Here is a 19,781-nt window from a genome sequence, read left to right as displayed (position 1 = left end):
AAGTTGTCTTCCACCGCCCTCCAAGGTGAACCTCGAGAAACTCACTTTCTCACCCTGGTTCACTCTGCCTCACCCTGGTTCACTCTCTCACCCTGTTCACTCTGCTTCGCCCTTGTTCACTCTGCCTCACCCTGGTTCACTCTGCCTCATCCTGGTTCACTCTGCCTCACCCTGGTTCACTCTGCCTCACCCTTCCTCGCCTTGCTAACACAAGACCAACTGTAGAGCTGAGAGGGAATAAATAAAAGGGAAAAAGGGGGGAGGGGAGCATCGACTACCGTTAAACAACACGTATTACAAAGAGTGCCACAGTGTGAGAGGGAGCGCGGCAGTGCCAAGGACCTGTAGTGACCTGGGTTGATGAGTGCCAAACACTGTAGGGTCATAAATCAGCGAGAGTGGGCCACGCTGACCCGTTAATGAAGCAACCTCTCAGTAGCTTAGACTACAGCAAGTGTTGTACCCAGACTCACTCACTCACTCACGTCGGCAAGACACAAGAGATGCAAGGACGAAGATGGAGAGAGGGAGGGAAGGAGAGAGGGAGGGAGGGAGGGAGGGAGGGAGGGAGAGAGGGATGGAGAGAGGGAAGGAGAGAGTGAGCCTCTATACAAGACGGGGAGCAAACAGCAACAACTGCACTCTTGGCTGTATCCTTCTTCAGAACATCGGTTCATTTGAGATCATTTATTCCTACAGCGCCATCAACGAAATACAGTCAGCTGATCGAATTTAAATCGCTGGTCCACAGTTGGCTCCAAATTCATCCCGTTCCTTATCTCTATTTCTCATGACAATAAGAAGGCTTTCGGATGAATGGTTCAGAGAACCGACACGTTGATAAATTAGACACATATGCAACTCTTGGGTATCTTTATTGAGGAAACGTTTCGCCACACAGTGGCTTCATCAGTCCATACAAGGAGAATCGTGAAGAACAGGAGGAGAATGAGGTAATCAGTCCCTCAACCTTGAGTCGATGTGGTCAGAGAGAGAGAGAGAGAGAGAGAGAGAGAGAGAGAGAGAAAGAGAGAGAGAGAGAGAGAGAGAGAGAGAGAGAGAGAGAGAGAGAGAGAGAGAGAGAGAGAGAGAGAGAGAGAGAGAGAGAGAGAGAGAGAGAGAGAGAGTGAATGAGAGAGTTACCTGGAAACAGTTCCGGGGGGTCACTGGCCCCGAGGCTCAGTTACAGCCCAGACCGTCTTTAACCTCTCATTTCTTTGTCAACATCATCAAGGGGTCCAATACTGAAGTGGTTTTTGCCCTGCATTTTGCATACGAGAGAAAAAAAAATATGGATTTCTTTCAGTTTCATTAATACCGCTGTATAACCTTTCTCTCTCCTGACGCATTCACTCAGAGTTCAGTCATTTACATTCATATAAAAATTGTTTCTTTTCTTTCTTAAGAAAGTCTGTAAATTTTAATTAGTCTTCGTCTTATTGGAAATATCGACAAGATCATGAGTAAGAAATATGTGCAATAGTTGGGTATATTTATTGTGTGTGCGAAACGTTTCAACAATAAAGACACCCAGGTGTTGCACGAGTAGAAGCAGCCTCCCCCCCCCCCAACCTCTCTCGCTCTCTCTAAGTTACCACTCATTTTTCTTAGCGCCTTCTTAGCGCCAATAATCACATCCTCTCGAGACACTGGTTTAAATCCATGTTGCTACTCGTCCTGGTTTCCTATTTTTCAGTGCTTGACCAGCCGGGCTGTGGTTCGTATGTTGGATTGCGTGTGGCCAGCGTTAACAGCCTGGTAGATCAGACCCTGATCCACCGGGAGGCCTGGTCATGGACCTAGCTCCGGGAACGTTGACCCCGGGATCTCCCCCTCAAGGTAAACTCCAGGTAAGATGGTCGGTAACTGGGTGATCGGGGTTTGGTGGTCGAGGGGTTGGTGGTCGGGGTCTACTAGTCGGGATGATGCTGGTCATAAGAACATAAGAACATAAAGAAGGAACACTGCAACAGGCCTACTGACCCATGCGAAGCAGGTCCATGTTGACCCCCTAGGATTAGCCCAATGCCTCCCCCCCGAATAAGCCCAATGACCCACCCAGTCTGGTCACCTCCACTCAAGGATGGAGCAGAGCACCAGACCCAGCAGCACAAGCTAGTCAGGTCCAACTCACACCCACATGATCGGGGGCTGGTGAACAGGGGCTGGCTTGATCAAGTGTTTTCGCCCAGCACTGAGGCCCTGACAGCCCGTCTTGTGTCTGCAGTGGATACTGCCCAGGTAATGTGTATGCAGGGATTATAATGCGTGTGTGTGCCCACCTAACCTAGACTAGGTGAGTTGGTCGGGGAATATATGATTGGATTCATGAGCCTGTTATGAGAAGCAACACGCACGACTGACTCAAGGTCACTCCTCTACTGAAGGTAGTCTGTATATAGAAGCAGCAGCAGCAGCAGCAGCAGCAGCAGCAGCAGCAGCAGCAGCAGCAGCAGCAGCAGCAGCAGCAGCAGCAGCAGCGGCAGCAGCAGCAGCAGCAGCAGCAGCAGCAGCAGCAGCAGCAGCAGCAGCAGCAGCAGCAGCAGCAGCAGCAGCAGCAGCAGCAGCAGCAGCAGCAGCAGCAGCAGCAGCAGCAGCAGCAGCAGCAGCAGCAGCAGCAGCAGCAGCAGCAGCAGCAGCAGCAGCAGCAGCAGCAGCAGCAGCAGATAGCCTCCTCACACCAACACGGGGAACACTACTGACATTATATGAAAGAACCAAGTTAGAGAGGATTGGTGAGTTAGATGACTAAGATACATATGCAACAGTCAAATATCTTTATTAACGAAACATTTTCTCCTGCTCTGCAGGCTTCTTCAGTCGAATATAGAGGAGACAAATATTGTAGCGAGCAGAAGCAGTGTAGAGGTAACGAAGACATGATCAGTCTGTCAGCCTTAAAGGAGTTTTGAGATGATCATTCCCTAAGCCTTGAAATGTGTTCGGATTCATAGTCTCAATGAAAGAATAATGTGAAGTGCTAAACCCGTGAGGGTCCCACAAGTCAAAAAGTGGAGACTCGATCCTCCGCCCACCAAATGTGAGATACACATGGCACCTAGGTGTGCGGCACTCCAAGATCTGTGTTGTAAACTTATGTGCTGGGTCCAAGAAACTACTGCTACACCTTCATTCAAAGGGATGTCTACAAACTAGTGATGGGTTCTTCATCCGAGGAACTGAAGCAACTCTCCCGTGTAGCTCTTGGGGATAACACTTTCCATTTTCTTGCAGTTTAGCCTGCACTGAAGGAGACCGTTAGTATACAGCAATATTCCAGCCTAGAGAGAACAAGTGACCTGTAGCGTATCATCATCAGCTTGGCATCTCTAGTTTTGAAAGTTCTGGCAAGAACCTCGCCTTCAAGGACAGAACTTTTCACTGCAGCAGCCACTGATTTCACTTTCTTTGCCATTATTCTTTGGCATCTGGTTGTTAGGAAGTTAAATATCCATGTGCCGACCTTTCCAGTTATTGCTTTTGCACTTATATGCAATTACCCCCATGGTTGCACCTGTCGAATATTTTTGCAACATTAATATGCACTACATTCGCATTTGGGTTCTCTTTCAGTGTGTCTGAGATCATAACGTAATGGTTAAGCAATTGCGACGTGATCAGAACTCATGCTGACTGGGGTTCTACAACTGCTACGATTTCATGTGACTGGTAATCTTGCTTATTATGACCATTTAAAAAAATCTTGATAATGTGGGACGCCAGCGCTATCAGTCTATAGTTTATTGCAACTGTTATGCTCTCTCCTTCGTGGAGTGGGCCTATATTATGACTGTGGGTGACTCCACTGTCTAGACTCCTGCTGCTGGGTGACTCCACTGTCCAGACTCCTGCTGCAGGGTGACTCCACTGTCCAGACTCCTGCTGCTGGGTGACTCTACTGTCCAGACTCCTGCTGCTGGGTGACTCCACTGTCCAGACTCCTGCTGCTGGGTGACTCCACTGTCCAGACTCCTGCTGCTGGGTGACTCCACTCTCCAGACTCCTGCTGCTGGATGACTCCACTGTCCAGACTCCTGCTGCTGGATGACTCCACTGTCCAGACTCCTGCTGCTGGATGACTCCACTGTCCAGACTCCTGCTGCTGGATGACTCCACTGTCCAGACTCCTGCTGCTGGGTGACTCCACTGTCCAGACTCCTGCTGCTGGGTGACTCCACTGTCCAGACTCCTACTGCTGGGTGACTCCACTGTCCAGACTCCTGCTGCTGGATGACTCCACTGTCCAGACTCCTGCTGCTGGATGACTCCACTGTCCAGACTCCTGCTGCTGGATGACTCCACTGTCCAGACTCCTGCTGCTGGATGACTCCACTGTCCAGACTCCTGCTGCTGGATGACTCCACTGTTCAGAATCCTTCTGCTGGATGAGTTAAGTGTTCAGCCTCCTTCTTCATACAATATCTAAGGCCCGTGTACCCGTATGATCGTCAATGTATATTCCATTTTTAATTATAGGTGAGAGACTGATCCCTAATTTTTACAGAAATCATTCCCTACGAGAGGAAAAGACTAGGCAGACGATGCAACATACCCCCAATGATAAGTAAGGGTCCCATGAGTACACTAAGAGAAAATACTATAAGCGTCCAGGGCCCAAGACTGTTCAACAGCCTCCCATCATACATAAAGGGAATTACCAATAAACCCCTGTCTCTCTTTAAGAAGGAGCTGGACAGATATCTACAGTCAGTAGGTAGCAGGTAACCAGGTAAATACAACAAAGTGAATACAACTAGGAAAGTACAAGAGTACATAATACAATGGTCCTCTGTCTTACTAAGCTAGACGCTCGCCACTCGATAAAATATGGGCGGACGTAGGACCCAACATATGACCACAGAGGCGACCAGGTCGGGGTGAAGCGGGGCGGGGCAGAGACAGGTATGGCGCTGCGGGGTGGGGTGATTTGGGTTGGGTGGGGCGATCCATAGCTGGGTGGGGAAAGGTTTGGGAAGAAAATAGGAGCAGAAGTAATGGATGGGTGAGTACCAAAAGAGAGGAAGAAGTGTCTCAACGGCTAGTTTACCGTGCATTCCGTATCCATCCCGTGGAGGGTAGCGCAAGAGCATATGGATACACAAAAGACCTACGAACTAGGCCACAAGTAAATTTAGGCTAATTGCTTAATATGTCCGGCATCATATTTTATTAGTAAGATACCTTAACATATCATATCACATAACATGTACTCTCTTTCTATTCCTCAATAAGTGGACAATGAAACACAAAGCACTCTAGAGAGTGACCGTACGCTGACTACATACGTTGCATTTGGTTTGATCATCATCTATGTGTTTGCCAAATTGCCAGAATTACTTATAACCAAGCGTAAGCCTGGCTACAACATCAGTCAGTCTGTTTACATTACAAGTTGCTCCATAAATATACTTATCAAGGTTCATGTTATCATAGTGAGTTACAGATCAACTGAGCCTTATAACTGTATTCCTATAATATTCAGATTGTAATAAAGTTGGTAGAATTACCGACAATATGTAAAGTAAAAGGACACAAGTGCAACTAATGTGACATTTATTGTGGCAACGTTTCGCTCTCCAGGAGCTTTATCAAGCTTGATAAAGCTCCTGGAGATCGAAACGTTGCCACAATAAATGTCACATTAGTTGCACTTGTGTCCTTTTACTTTAAATATTCAGATTCATATTTTCTTCTCTCCTAATATTATTTTCATATTTGACAAAGATATATCAATGGAATATTTTGTTTCAAGGTATTTTCTTCGGTCACTTTATCAACTTCATCGTGTAGAAGTAACTCAATGCGAGATGGAGTCCATAAAAATTATTCACAACTCCTCTCTATCAAATTTTTAAAAAAACATGTCATGTAGGATGTTACTTAGCAGTTATACGTAGCTTCTCGTGTGAGTATATTAGGAGTTATTATGAGCCAAATGTCTCCAGCGATAACAGAATCATGTGTCAAGATTATTGTCACAAGTTTACTTTAGTGCCACAAAGATGGCAAACAATTCTCTTCGTACTGCAGAAGGCCAGTTGTTAATGTGGCATCCCTGACTCAACATGGCTGCTACAGTTCTTATACAGTGAGGTGTTATTAAGATCAGATGCAGCCCTGCCAGTGCTCTTCCTTACCTCCATAACTATACATTATTTGTGAAATCTTCTTACTAAAAGAACACGCAGAAATTTCTTCTTGCAGTAGATTTGTAATTGATTTAAGAAAGGAATTACTTGTGATAAGCTTCTTGGGAGAGACTTTAAGATACGTAATATTAAATGAATACAATTTCCATAGAGGGGTGAAATTCCTCGTTGTCTCCAGCAGTACAGTCCATGCTGGTTATAGAGTTTAATATAACTGCATGTTTTCTCAATCGATTTACATCACATTGTATATTTAGCAAGATTAATGGTAAGTGTCTGGTTTACTTCTCAACATTTTAATGTCATTTGCAATGTTAATCTCAATTACTCTATCACTGACATGTCCTGTTGTATGAATCAACAGGTCATGAGTATAGCTTACATCAATGTAGCTTCTAGTTATATGTTTACATGAGTGTATGTAGTGTATTTAGAAGTGCTAGAAGGGAGAAAGCCTGTATGAAAATGAATAAAGGAAAGGAAAGAAGGAAGAACGGACGATAAAAGGAAGCCTGGTTAGGAAAAAACACACAGTTGCATCTAATACGACATATTACTGTGGCAAGGTTGCGTCTGTGGTTTTTTACCTAACAATTTGTCGGTAATTCTACTACTGCCGGTCACCACAGGAAGACGACCTGGGCCCATCCTGGTAATCCTACCACTATTACTAACCTGGTTACCTGTTAATTACTTGTTGTTACTTCCAGAGGTTACCGTCCATGAGGTCCGTTTCCCAAACCAGGACTCTGCAGGTCGAGGTTCGTTTTCTGATCGATGAGGTTCTGGGTGAGCCGGTGTTCATATAATAGGAGGGGTTCAAAACTCTTAGAATGCGAGAAGCGGAGAGTGACGAAGAAAGGAAAAGTTCAAGGTGCAACCTAACTTTTGTTGGAAAAAGATATCATGCTAGAGTGATGCTTAGTGGAAAGAAGAACGTTTAAACAAATGAAATGCGACAGCTCAGTGGAGGCAACAGATCTTGCTGGAACGAATTTAAACAGAGGCTGAAAGAGGGTTTAAACTAAGCGACAGATCAAAAGAGGTTCAACAGGCAGCAGGTCTGTTGCTGGGGTGTGGTTCAACAGAGGCTGAGAAGGAGGGGATGGGGTTGAAGGAGCTAGGAATGCGACAGTTGAGAGGGCTGTTCACAGGGACATGAGAGGCTGTGGGGGCGAGGAGCCTCCTGTGTACTGTGATGAACGGCTTGCGTATGAGAGAGAGAGAGAGAGAGAGAGAGAGAGAGAGAGAGAGAGAGAGAGAGAGAGAGAGAGAGAGAGAGAGAGAGAGAGAGAGAGAGAGAGAGAGAGAGAGAGAGAGAGTGTGTGTGACCGAGTGGGTTATGATAAAGACAGAGACAGAGTGACCGAGTGAGTTTATCTCCTCCTTTACAGCTTCCCTGTCAACTTACATGCCTCCTTCCCTTGACCACCCTCCCCCCTTCCTTCCCTTCCCTTCCCCCCTTCCCTCCCCTCCCCTTCCCTCCTTCCCTCCCCTCCCCTTCCCTCCCTCCCTCCTCCTCCCTCCCCCTCCCTCCCACCAGGACATGACTGATGGTGTGTTCCTTACCAAAACCACAACACTGATAATCCCATGATGGATGACCCACCAAGCTAGCCAATAAAATTTCACGTTGCCTTCAACACATTTCTGGGGGTAAAACTATTAAGAACCCATCAGTTCACATGCACTTTTAGGTGATGAAGATGCTCGAAACATCGCAAGACTTCATTATAACGTTTCACTAAAGAAGAACTTCATGAAATAATATCCTGACATTATTTTCCCTGAGTAAGTAAAGAAAATTATTTAAAACTGTCACTAAAAAAATAAACATCTGCTAGAAATAAAAAAAATTATATATATATATATATATATATATATATATATATATATATATATATATATATATATATATATATATATATATATATATATATATATATATATATACGCTATTAAATATATTAAAAAATCATGTTTACATTTATAATAAAGTACAGAAAGCACACATAATCATACGCACACGAGACCATACATAGCTTTAAGCAGAGGTACGATAAAGCTCATGGTTCAGGGAGAGTGACCTAGTAGCGACCAGTGAAGAGGCGGGGCCAGGAGCTTGGACTCGACCCCTGCAACCTCAACTAGGTGAGTACGTGTGCACACACTAATAGTTCCGAGAGTTCTACTACTCCCAGAGCCCGGCCATGGGCCTGGCTCGTCTGGGTGTTTGTCTGGTCAACCAGACAAGTAGGGGCGCCATTGGTACACTAAGGGAAAACACCATAAGTGTCCGGGGCCCAAGACTGTTCAACAGCCTCCCATCAAGCATTAGGGGAATTACCAATAAACACCTGGCTGCCTTCAAGAGAGAGCTGGACAGATACCTAAAGTCAGTGCCGGATCAGCCGGGCTGTGGCTCGTACGTCGGACTGCGTGCGGCCAGCAGTAACAGCCTAGTTGATCAGGCCCTGATCCACCGGGAGGCCTGGTCATGGACCGGGCCGCGGGGGCGTTGATCCCCGGAATAACCTCCAGGTAACCAGGCTGCTGCTGCTGGTGGCCTGATATCACAGCCTGGTTGATCTGGCACCTAGGGAGTAGGAAAACTTTCGACATATCAAAGTATTTTAAGTGTACAGAGGCAGAGCCAGACGCTTAGGTCGACCCTTGCAAATACAACTACGTGCGCACATTCAACTACACTGTTAGTGCTGACTAGAAACATGGTTTTAAAAGTGAATATGACCAGTGATAAATCATGTCAATTTGTCAAAGAATATGACCCTTAAAACCTCAGGCTGGCAATTACAGTTGGTGTGTAATTACGTGTACTCTGTGCAACCAGAGTCCTGATCCTGGAGGCATTTCAGACACGGAAAAATAGATGGGAAGAACGGGGATCCCAGTGCAGTGTTGGAAACAATTGGGGAAAACATGTAAGGAGCCACGAGAATGGAGAATTAACCCGCCACGCTAGATAATATATTCTGACTAAATGAGTCGGTCACAGGAGGAATCATCTGAAGAGTCCTCACGGGAGCAAGTGGCCCCTACTGATTTCTGAATACTTAGTTGGGGGTTGATGTGGCGAACTGACACACACGAGACCATCACCGTACCCACACTAGACCATCCAATGTACACAATCTTCGAAACCCGATCTACCTTCAACCCAGGACTGTGAATGACCCAGCTGTTGCAAATCACACTTTAGAAGAAGACCGATACCACAAGGGCCTCGTGGATACAGTACAGATCGAATGTCCTTCTCTTCTGTCCATGAAATGAGAATTTCACAATAACATGAAAGCAACACGTTGTGTTAGGAAGGAAGGCTACGGGGAAGCCAACATACAGACGAGGTATATAAGAGAGGATGAATTAGCTCCTGTGTGTGCTATAAGTGGAGCAATGCACTTAAGTGGACTTACTCCAGAAGTTATAATGAAATGTTCTACTCAGCAGTGCTGGCAAAAAACAGAGATATTCATCTTATGGTTCAAACAAACAGACAAAGAAAACAAAATAGAGTATAAAAGTGCATGGACCACGTACAAGCAAGAAATATAAGAGAAGAAATAAGTAAGCAAGAGTAAGAGAAGGAGGCACAGAAACATGTCAGGGAGGGTATTATAGTGAAGGCAAATAATAAGTCAAGCTACTTGTGAGTCACTTATCAAAAAAGAACCCTGAAGTGGTCTTGATCTGAGGAACTGGAGCAGATGGTATTAGGTTATTAGAAACCATTCAAGGAAGTACTACCATCCCGTTATATGAGTTTGAAACGGAAGATGGCAGGTAAATCTCACACACACACACACACACACACACACTTGACTCGACTCGACTCGACACACACACTTGTCCTTACAATCAGTACACAGTCAGTTCATAGTCTATTAAGTACGGTCGCAATTTGTGCCCCTCGAGACCTTGAAAATAATTATTTGTGTAGCGCAAAGGCAAAATTTGATTTATATCAGACTGTAATTTTTCAATGTCTTCTTCTATCGAGACATTTTTTTTCTGCTTATTTAGATACTACCCGCAAAAGATGTACCGAAACTGAGCTGTGTTTTTGTGAATGTTCGCCTCGGAAATGAGAAAAAGTGAAGGATCCAGGCCAGCGTCCTGCAGACCCAAGTATGTTCTACCATGATCACAAAAGATTGCTTTTTTACCATCATTCTTTAGTAGTGTATGTGTTAGTAAATTAAATATCCACTTTCCTACTTTATATGATAAACCCACTGACCACATTTTTGTAAGATATCACTCTGTTCGCATTTGTCAAATGTTTTGCTAAATCCGATTAAATCACCAGGTAAACCCGAAGACCTGTCATTTATACGCAAAATCCCGGGATCATCTATACGAGTTACTGACTGGCTGGAGATGAAGAAAGATAGGGAGGTGGGGCAGACTGGCAGTGCAAGACCGCCTGCTCTGTAGATGATGGCAGATGATATCTACACCATCCACACAAAGAGGGAGCGAGGGGGATAAGAAGGTAGACAGGGAGAAGAGTAATAGGGTTGGGATTATGCGAGGGAGGGAGGGAAGGAGAGAGAGAGAGAGAGAGAGAGAGAGAGAGAGAGAGAGAGAGAGAGAGAGAGAGAGAGAGAGAGAGAGTATAAGCTATGAGAAAGTATAAGCCATGAGAAAGTCAATACTAAGGTAGTGTAACTCAGATAAAATGAACTAGCATCAGGAGTAGGCTTCACCAAGGTCGTCTCTGCTCAAGGATCAATATAGAGACAATCACAGCAGGATAAAATTCCAGGCTGGGAGTGTTGCAATTAGCAAACAAGACAAATCTACTTCAAGATCATTTTCCTGCCAAGATGCAAGCCTGATCTCCGGATAGCCATCCTCCATCCCAAGCTGCAATAGCTGTATCGATGTCATTGGAGGTGAGAGCTAAACTTGAGGTTCAGATATTTATTAAACCCCAGGACGAATTAAAGGCACCGAGACTATATAGACCACCGGTCAATTCTGCCCTGGGGTAGCCGTCCCTTCACATGTATGGTTAAACACGGCTACATGGCTGCCAGCCCAATACGCACTACATTTTGCTTTAATAACACTTAATGTGACGGTCAGTATGGTTGTGGAAAAATTGACTGCAGATGATTCCCTGGTGAAGCTCTCCACTATGTGGTACCAGTCACTGTATTATTACAAGATCAGTTGGCTAGTTGTAACGGACGCTGCTAGTGCTTTCTGACGGAGTCTAACACCACAGCCTACTTGTGACGACCGATTTTGAGATTTTTATGAAATAATTCTAAATATTCATTACTCTGTCTCTCTCTGTATCTGTCAGTCTGTCCGCCTCTCTCTCTCTCTCTCTCTCTCTCTCTCTCTCTCTCTCTCTCTCTCTCTCTCTGCATCAGTACCACATCTGAACAAACACGTTGCTCTGCTTCAGGAGGTCGAGCCCTACACTCACCACATGCATAGAAACTTGATAACCTGTGTTGGTATCTCGTTCCTCGTTATGGATGCTTGCGTCCCCCTCCCTCCCTCTATCCCTCCCTCCACCCTGCACTACTTCACTCTCCGGCGGCTTCAAAGGTTCAACCAGCTGGATGAGGGTGTGGTTACCTGAAGACTATTCCGGGAGTCACGGTGGCCACGGCCCGCTCCTAGACCAGGCCTCCTGGTTGATGGCCTTATCACTTAATCTATCACACTACCTTTGAAGGGTTTAGAGTTTTCCTACTCTCGCCAGATTCTTGTCTGCTCAACTAGGCTGTTACTGCCAGCGGCCGACTAGCCCATATATTCATCACAGCCTGATTGGTCTGGCACTTGGAGATACATGTCCAATTTCCTCTTGAGAACATCAACACTTGTCCCAGCAGTGTTTCTGATATCTTGTTAAATAGTCTGGGACCATGGATGTTGATATAATGTTTTCTTATTGTTTTCATTGCATCTCTGTTTCTCACTGGATTTTACAAATTTTCCATTATCTCTCACTCCAGTATGTTTTGGCAGTATTCAGATTTGGAACAAGGCCCTCAAGCACTTTCCACGTGTATATTATCATGTATCTCTCTCTTTCTCCTCCTCTCCGGAGAGTACATATTTAGGAATTCGAGGCGTTCCCAGTAATTTATATTTATTATAGGTTTAATGCAGGCCGTAAATGATCTCTGTATCTGTTCCAGTTCTGATATCTCTCCTACCCTGGAAGAAGAGGTCAACAGTGACCAATACTCTAAGCGAAAGAGCACAAGCTATTTGAAGAGTGTCACCAATGGCACTCTTTCCTTTGTTTTGGAAATTCTAATTATCCATTACCTGCAGCGGGTGCGTCTCTTTCTTTCTAATTTGCAAATTTAATACACAGCTTCAGGAGTAGCTTTGGCAAGGCCCAAGAGGCCAGGAAGCAGTAGTGTCCATCAGATCCCACCACAGCATTAAGGTGATCAAGCGTGGGTGTGGGGCTGGGGAGCGTAGGAGGCGGAGTCAGGAGCTGAGACTCGATCTCAGCAAACACAATTCAGTGAGTACACAGAGTCCTTGGCGTGAGTTGTGTGAGCTTAGTAATCAGAGCTCCAGACGTTACGTCAATCATCTCAATTTTTCTCACGTCACTATCTGGAGCATCGACCTTGAGGAACAGTTAAGAGTGAGCAGGTCCCGGCACAAGCTGTTTACATGCTGATGCTCCCTCCTCCCCTCTGGCTGGCTCCTTCACATGTTCCTCAACAAAGCTTCACATCAGATGAGCTCTAGTGCTTGCTTTAAACTGCGTGCAACTGGTACCAACAGCCTCACTGACCAACAGAGAGGCAGGGCCTGGAACCAAGCCAATGGACAATGATCTTTAAACCCATCTTCTGATAACCTTCAGACTCGGTCACGGTGTGTATGTCTGCGTGTCTGCGCGCGCGCGCGCAGACACGCAGACATATACACACACACACACACATACACACACGGATCTTAATATCCAGTGTGAGGATTGGCAGATAATATCAGTGTGTTAAGCGCCTGTAAGAACACTAAGAGAACACAGTGCTGAGAGTTTTATATGCTTGTATGAACACTGAGGAGAGAGAGAACACCTTGTTGACATTCTCTGCAACATGACCAAAACAAAACACACGCGCCACACATGAACACAGAACACATCACTCAAACATTTAATCTAAGCATCGCCCATGCGCAAGACCTCTGGAAATTTGTAGACCAAATTATCTTGGTGGTCGTGTAGACCACCTGCTGATGGTCGTGTAGACTACCTGCTGATGGTCGTGTAGACTACCTGCTGGTGGTCGTGTAGACCACCTGCTGATGGTCGTGTAGACTACCTGCTGGTGGTCGTGTACACCACCTGCTGATGGTCGTGTAGACTACCTGCTGGTGGTCGAGTACACAATTGTTGGTGGTCGTGTAGACTACCTGCTGGTGGTCGTGTACACCACCTGATAGTGGTCGTGTAGACTACATGCTGGTGGTCGTTTACACCACCTGATGGTGGTCATGTAGATCAGCTGCTGGTTGAGTAGACCACTTGCCTGTGGTCGTGTAGACCACCTGATGGTGGTTGTGTAGACGAAACATACACACCAATTCATATTTCGAGTTTCTGTCTCTATGTGGATTGTTACTGGCCATATATATATATATATATATATATATATATATATATATATATATATATATATATATATATATATATATATATATATATATATATATATATATATATATATATATTCAGCACAGGCGGAATAGCACGGGCGGTACATGCAAAGTTAGCCACTATAAGAAGTGCCTTCACAGATTTCAACAGAGAACCATTGACAAGAGTGTAGAGCACATAGACAAGTACTGGAGTATGCTCCTCCCTCATGTACCCCTCAACTCCTCAAGCACGTCAAGAAAATTAAGTCCCAGAGGTCAGCCATGTGCTTGGTCCCAGAACTATGAGCTAGACTGTGAAAATAGGTTAAGATAATTTAACTTCCCATATCATGAGAGGAAAAAGCGGATGAAGTAACGTGTAGCAGCACAGTGTTTAACACACATAAGTATCATATGTATAGTGAGAGATGGCCACTTTTGTTTTGCATTTAATAATATATACAGAAGGAGTTGTTATCGCTTGTTCTCGGTATTTTAATCTCTTCTTACAATACGTATAATTTTAATTTCGTAAAGTGAAAACTTCATCTCGCGATGTTACAGTAAACATTATAATAAACTTTGTGTGTATATGGTAAAAATAAAACATTGGTGAGAACAGAAGAGTGACGGAGGCCGATAATGACAAGTATCTTGCGAGGGAAGTTTGTATCAATGATTAACCTGGGGGATGTATGTGCAGCGAGGGTAGTAACTGTCTGCAATGATGGTATATAACTGTCTGCAATGATGGTATATAACTGTCTGCAATGATGGTATATAACTGTCTGCAATGATGGTATATAACTGTCTGCAATGATGTATAACTGCCTTCACTGATGGTGTATAACTGCCTTCACTGGTGTATAACTGCCTTCACTGGTGTATACATAAGAGTGTAGTAGTACTACTGAACATACAACATGCATCATGGAGGAGTGGGCAGCACCAGCATGGAATGCACACCTGGTGGTGAAGGAGGTGGCAGTGACCTGCCTCGGTACTCCTTACACACCTTCCTTCATACCATGGAGGGAGTCAGGGAGGAAGGGTCACACCTCTCCATGATTGATAGTGGTGACCCTGAGGACCCACAGGTGACCCTGAGGACCCACAGGTGACCCTGAGGACCCACAGATGACCCTGAGGACCCACAGGTGACCCTGAGGACCCACAGCCTCTCAGGACACAATAAACTTACTGACACAGTTTTATACATTTACCTTTGATGAGTTTCGAGAGTCTTCCTACTCCCAGAGCCCGGCCATAGGCCAGGCTCGTCAATGTACAAGTCTGTTTATTATTATTATTCTTGGGAATGGGAAGCAATTAGGGTCGTTTTAATTCCTTGGATCAAGAGCCCATTACCGGCATGGGAGCAGCTTCTCTCCTTCATGGGTCACTCATTACATGAGTTAATCTAACCTAGTTCAACCTTGTTACACGTGACGGAGAGAGAGAGAGAGAGAGAGAGAGAGAGAGAGAGAGAGAGAGAGAGAGAGAGAGAGAGAGAGAGAGATGCTTGTCTGATCAACCAGGCTACTACTGCTGGCGGCCCGGTGGCCCACATATCCATCACAGCCTGATTGATCTGCCATTTCCTTTGATATACCTCACCTGTGATGAGTTCAACGAGTTTCTCTCCTCACAGGGCCCGGCTTTGGGCCAGGCTAGCTGGTGCTTGCCTGGCCAACCAGGCTGTTGCTGCTGGTGGCCTGCTGCAATACGTGGTACCACAGATGAGAGAGACTGTTTCACCAGCTGCAATCAGAGCAGGTGCAGACGAGCCTGGCCTATGGCCGGGCTCCGGGAGTAGAAAGACTCACAAAACTTATCAAAGGTACAGCAAGAGTTGATGAATAAGAGACATGTGCGACACACCTGTCTTTTTCATCCACACACACACACACACACACACACACACACACACACACACACACACATAAGATCACAGTAAACAGGTCATACTGTAAAAGAATAGTGAAATTCCAAGCGCTTTCGTGACTTCCTTGATAATGAGAGAAGTCACGAAAGAGCTTGGAATTTCACTAATATATATATATATATATATATATATATATATATATATATATATATATATATATATATATATATATATATATATATATATATATATATATATATTGTATAAAAATTAATAATATTAATTGTACAGTGAGAGTTGTCCAGATGTGTATTGAACACTTACTGTATACCACTAAGGAAGTGTTTATGAGAGAAGAAAACACATGAACCATCACTCACACCATGGCTGTCTTTCCAAGAGTGAGGCTAACGTACAGAAAAATATATATACACCATTATCTGGTCAAAGACAGGGCCTCGGGGGCGTTGACCCCTGGAACGGCCTCTAGGTAGGTAGATAGACCTTCTCATCTTGACGCATCATCCGACTTCCTCACCCAACCTCTCTCTCTCTCTCTCTCTCTCTCTCTCTCTCTTACATTCCTCACTACTGACCACAACACAAAGGCTGCTTTGGTTATCTGGGCACGTGTGGAGGAATGTCCCTGGCGTCCAGAGGGAGTCTAGAGGGAGGATGCAGGACCGTAGGATATACAGGACTCTTGACTGGCGCAGGATCCTCCAGGAGACGCTGCTCTGGTCCTCACTATGCTGCCTGAGTCACTGCCTCACACACACACCAAAACATCTGCCCAACTTCAAACAGATTCCGGGGTAAGTCTGGCTCCCTGAGTCAGATTTTTATGATTTTGCAAATTAGAGCTGAATGATCCCCATGGGCTTAACAATACTTGTAAATAATAATAATAATAATAATAATAATAATAATAATAATAATTTAAACGAGTCTCTCGTTCCATTGTACATTAAAAGTTCCTTCTACCTGTAGACGATGCTGGGGATCATCGTCCCTGCTGCCCGGTCCTTGATCAGTCTTGCTGCTTGATGACCTGCTCACTCAGAGTGTTGATACTAGCTACACTCGGTCCACTGTAAGCACCACAGTCCGGCTGATCGGGAATCAACGAGAGAAACTTATCAAGTTCCCTCTTGAAGACAAGTCATAGTGCCAATTCCTCTTATGTACGAATGAAAGGTGTTGAAAAGTCTTGGTCCCTTTACACTTACTGAGTTATCTTTTAGTGTACCCATGGCACCTCTGCTTTTTCTTTTGGTAATTTGCACAGTCTGCCAAGCCTCTTGCTTTCGTAGGCTGAAATTTATACCTGCTACCTGGAGGTTGTTGCGGGGGTCAGCGCCCCCGCGGCCCAGTCCTCGACCAGGCCTTCTGGTGGCTCAAGGCCTTGTCAATCAGGCTCTTACTGTTGGCCACACGGAAATCAACGTACGAATCACAGTCCGGCTGATCGGGCGCTGACTTTACATATCTGTCCAGCTCCTCTTGAAGACAGCCAGGGATCTATTGGCAATTATTTTTATGTATTATAGAAGGCTGTTGAACAGTCTTGGGCCCCGGACACTTACTGTGTTTTCTCTTAGTGTACTCTTGGCGGCCCTGCTTTACATTGGGGATATGTTCCATTGTCTGCGAAGTCTTTTGCTTTCGTAGGGAATGATTTCTGTTCGCAGATTTGGAACTAGTCCCTCTAGGATTTTACAGGCGTAGATCATGATGTATCTTTCTCGCCTGCGTTCTAGGGAGTACAGATCAAGGGATAACAAAAAAAGGCACAATACCGTGACTGGAACGATACACAAATAACCCGCACATAGAAGAGAGGAGCTTACGGCGACGTTTCGGTCCGACTTGTGGAAGACATCTTTGCTCTGTGGCCTCATGACCCCAGTCTCTTCCAACCTTTTCTTGAAGCTCTTAATAATCTTGCCCCTTCCATTAAGTTTAAAGCTGAATGGGAATCTAATTCCTTACTTCCTTTCCTTGATGTCCATGTCCACCTCTCAGATACAGGTTTTTCCTTTTCCGTTTACCGAAAACCTATGCACAGTGGCATGTACATTCACTACTTTTCCTATCATGCTTCCCCTGTCAAGAAAAGTGTTCTCATCTCCCTCTTTCTCCGTGCACTCCGCATCTGTGATCCTCAGTTCCTTCCAGCAGAAATTTCCACTCTTCATAATTCGTTTTCCCGTCTTGGCTACCCTTCCCATTTCATAGACTCTGCCCTCTCACGTTCTAAACATAATTTCTTCTCTCCCAAACTCTCTACTCCTGGGAACTCTTCTGTCCTCTGCCTTCCCTACATTTCCGGTCTTTCTAATCTCAACAATTCCCTCCGTCCCTTAGACATCAAGCTTACTTTCCGCCAAACTAACACTCTTCGCACTAATCTCGTTCATACCTCTCCTCCCTCTACAGATGTTCCTGGTGTCTACTCTATTTCTTGCTCCTCCTGTCCTCTTCAATACTTCGGAGAAACTGGTCGATCTCTTTCTGACAGACTTAGGGAGCACAAAAATAGTGTTAAGCTTGCCGACACTAACAATGCTCTGTTCTGTCACGTCAGATATCATAGCCATCCTATTAACTGGTCTTCTGCTAAAACTGTCTTCCCTACTTCCAACTCTAACAGTCGCCGTCTAGTTGAATCCTCTCTAATACACAACTTTCCTTGTATGAATCTTAGTTCTGGCTTCGTCTCTGTAGATGCCTTCCTCTCCCACTACATTGTAAAATGCTTCAAACTTCAGAACACCCATGACTTAACCTGATTCCTTATTTTTTCTTTTTCTCCCTTTTCCCCTTTCCTCTTTCCTTTTTTGTCTTTCTTTCTTCTGTCGCGTGTTTCTGTTCCTTCATTATTTATTTCATCACTTCCCCTTCCCCTTGCTCTCCCTCTGTGGGCACCTAGCTCCCTTGCAGTGCTCCCCTTTCTTTGTATTTGACTGGCTCCTCCTCCTTAATTCCCCACTACTACCACTACTACTACTACTATTACTACTACCACCACTACCTCTTCCTGCCTATATATAGCCGTCCTGCTCCACTTCTGGTTAGTGCGACTCTGCAAATGGTCCAAGTCGGACCGAAACGTCGTCGTAAGCTCCTCTCTTCTATGTGCGGGTTATTTGTGTATAGATCAAGGGACTTCAAATGTTCCCAGTAATTAAGGTGCTTGACTGAATTAATATGTGCAGTGAAGGTTCTCTGTACGTTCTCCAGATCTGCAACTTCACCTGCCTTGAATGGGGCTGTTAGTGTACAGCAGTATTCTGTGTGCAGATTTAGGACAAGTTCCTCTGGGATTTCCCAAGGGTGTAAATCACGCAAATGAAGGTTACCTGTATGGATGTAGGTTAAGGTAACTATTCCCGTGGATTAATGTGTCTCTGAGTGATGCAGAATGTCTGATGGTACATTCTACTGTGTTCTGAGTGATGTAGAATGTCTGATGGTACATTCTACTGTATTCTGAGGAATAATGAACGTCTAGTGGTAACTTATACTTTCTTCTGAGTGGTAAAGAATGTCAGGTGGCACCAACATTCTTCTGGGCGATGTTGAATGTCTTGTGGCATCATCTACTTGAGTACCAAGTTAAGTACCACGTTGAGTACCATGTTGAGTACCACGTTGAGTTCCTCCGTTCCTCTTCTCTCCTCCTCCTCCCTCGTGACGTGCTACGAAGCGACCACCACCACCACCACCACCACCACCACCACCATGGCAGTTAGCGCAGTAAACAAGAGCAACCTTGCTATAAATGGTTTACAAACCCACAAGTTGAAGAATAAGACGTGCAACATTTGGGAACCTTTGTCGATGAAACTTTTTGCTGGCTTTTGGCTTCTTCAGTCCAATACAAAGAAGAATGGTGGAAGAAGATGAATTTGAGGTAATCAGTCCCTGAGCCTCCAGTCCATGGACTGAAGATATCTACTCCATGCTGAGGGACTGGTTGCCTCAAACCCTTACTCTTCTTCCACCGTTCTTCTTTATATTGGAATGAACAAGCTACTGATTAGCGAAACGTTTTCTCAGTAAACGTTCCCAAATGTTGAACAAGTCTCTCATTC

The 19,781-nt window shown here is 45.0% G+C and overlaps 1 protein-coding gene across 8 annotated transcripts in view; it reads right to left on the bottom strand.

The window, feature by feature from the left end:
- The window catches only part of LOC128693242 (uncharacterized), a 664,368-nt gene that overhangs the window by 437,068 nt on the left and 207,519 nt on the right, over positions 1–19,781 (bottom strand). The window lies entirely within an intron of this gene.

Source organism: Cherax quadricarinatus, chromosome 28 (genome assembly GCF_038502225.1).
Source record: "Cherax quadricarinatus isolate ZL_2023a chromosome 28, ASM3850222v1, whole genome shotgun sequence".
NCBI classification, from domain to species: domain Eukaryota; kingdom Metazoa; phylum Arthropoda; class Malacostraca; order Decapoda; family Parastacidae; genus Cherax; species Cherax quadricarinatus.
Note: the sequence above shows the minus strand (reverse complement) of the source record. Positions and strands in the feature narration are given on the sequence as shown.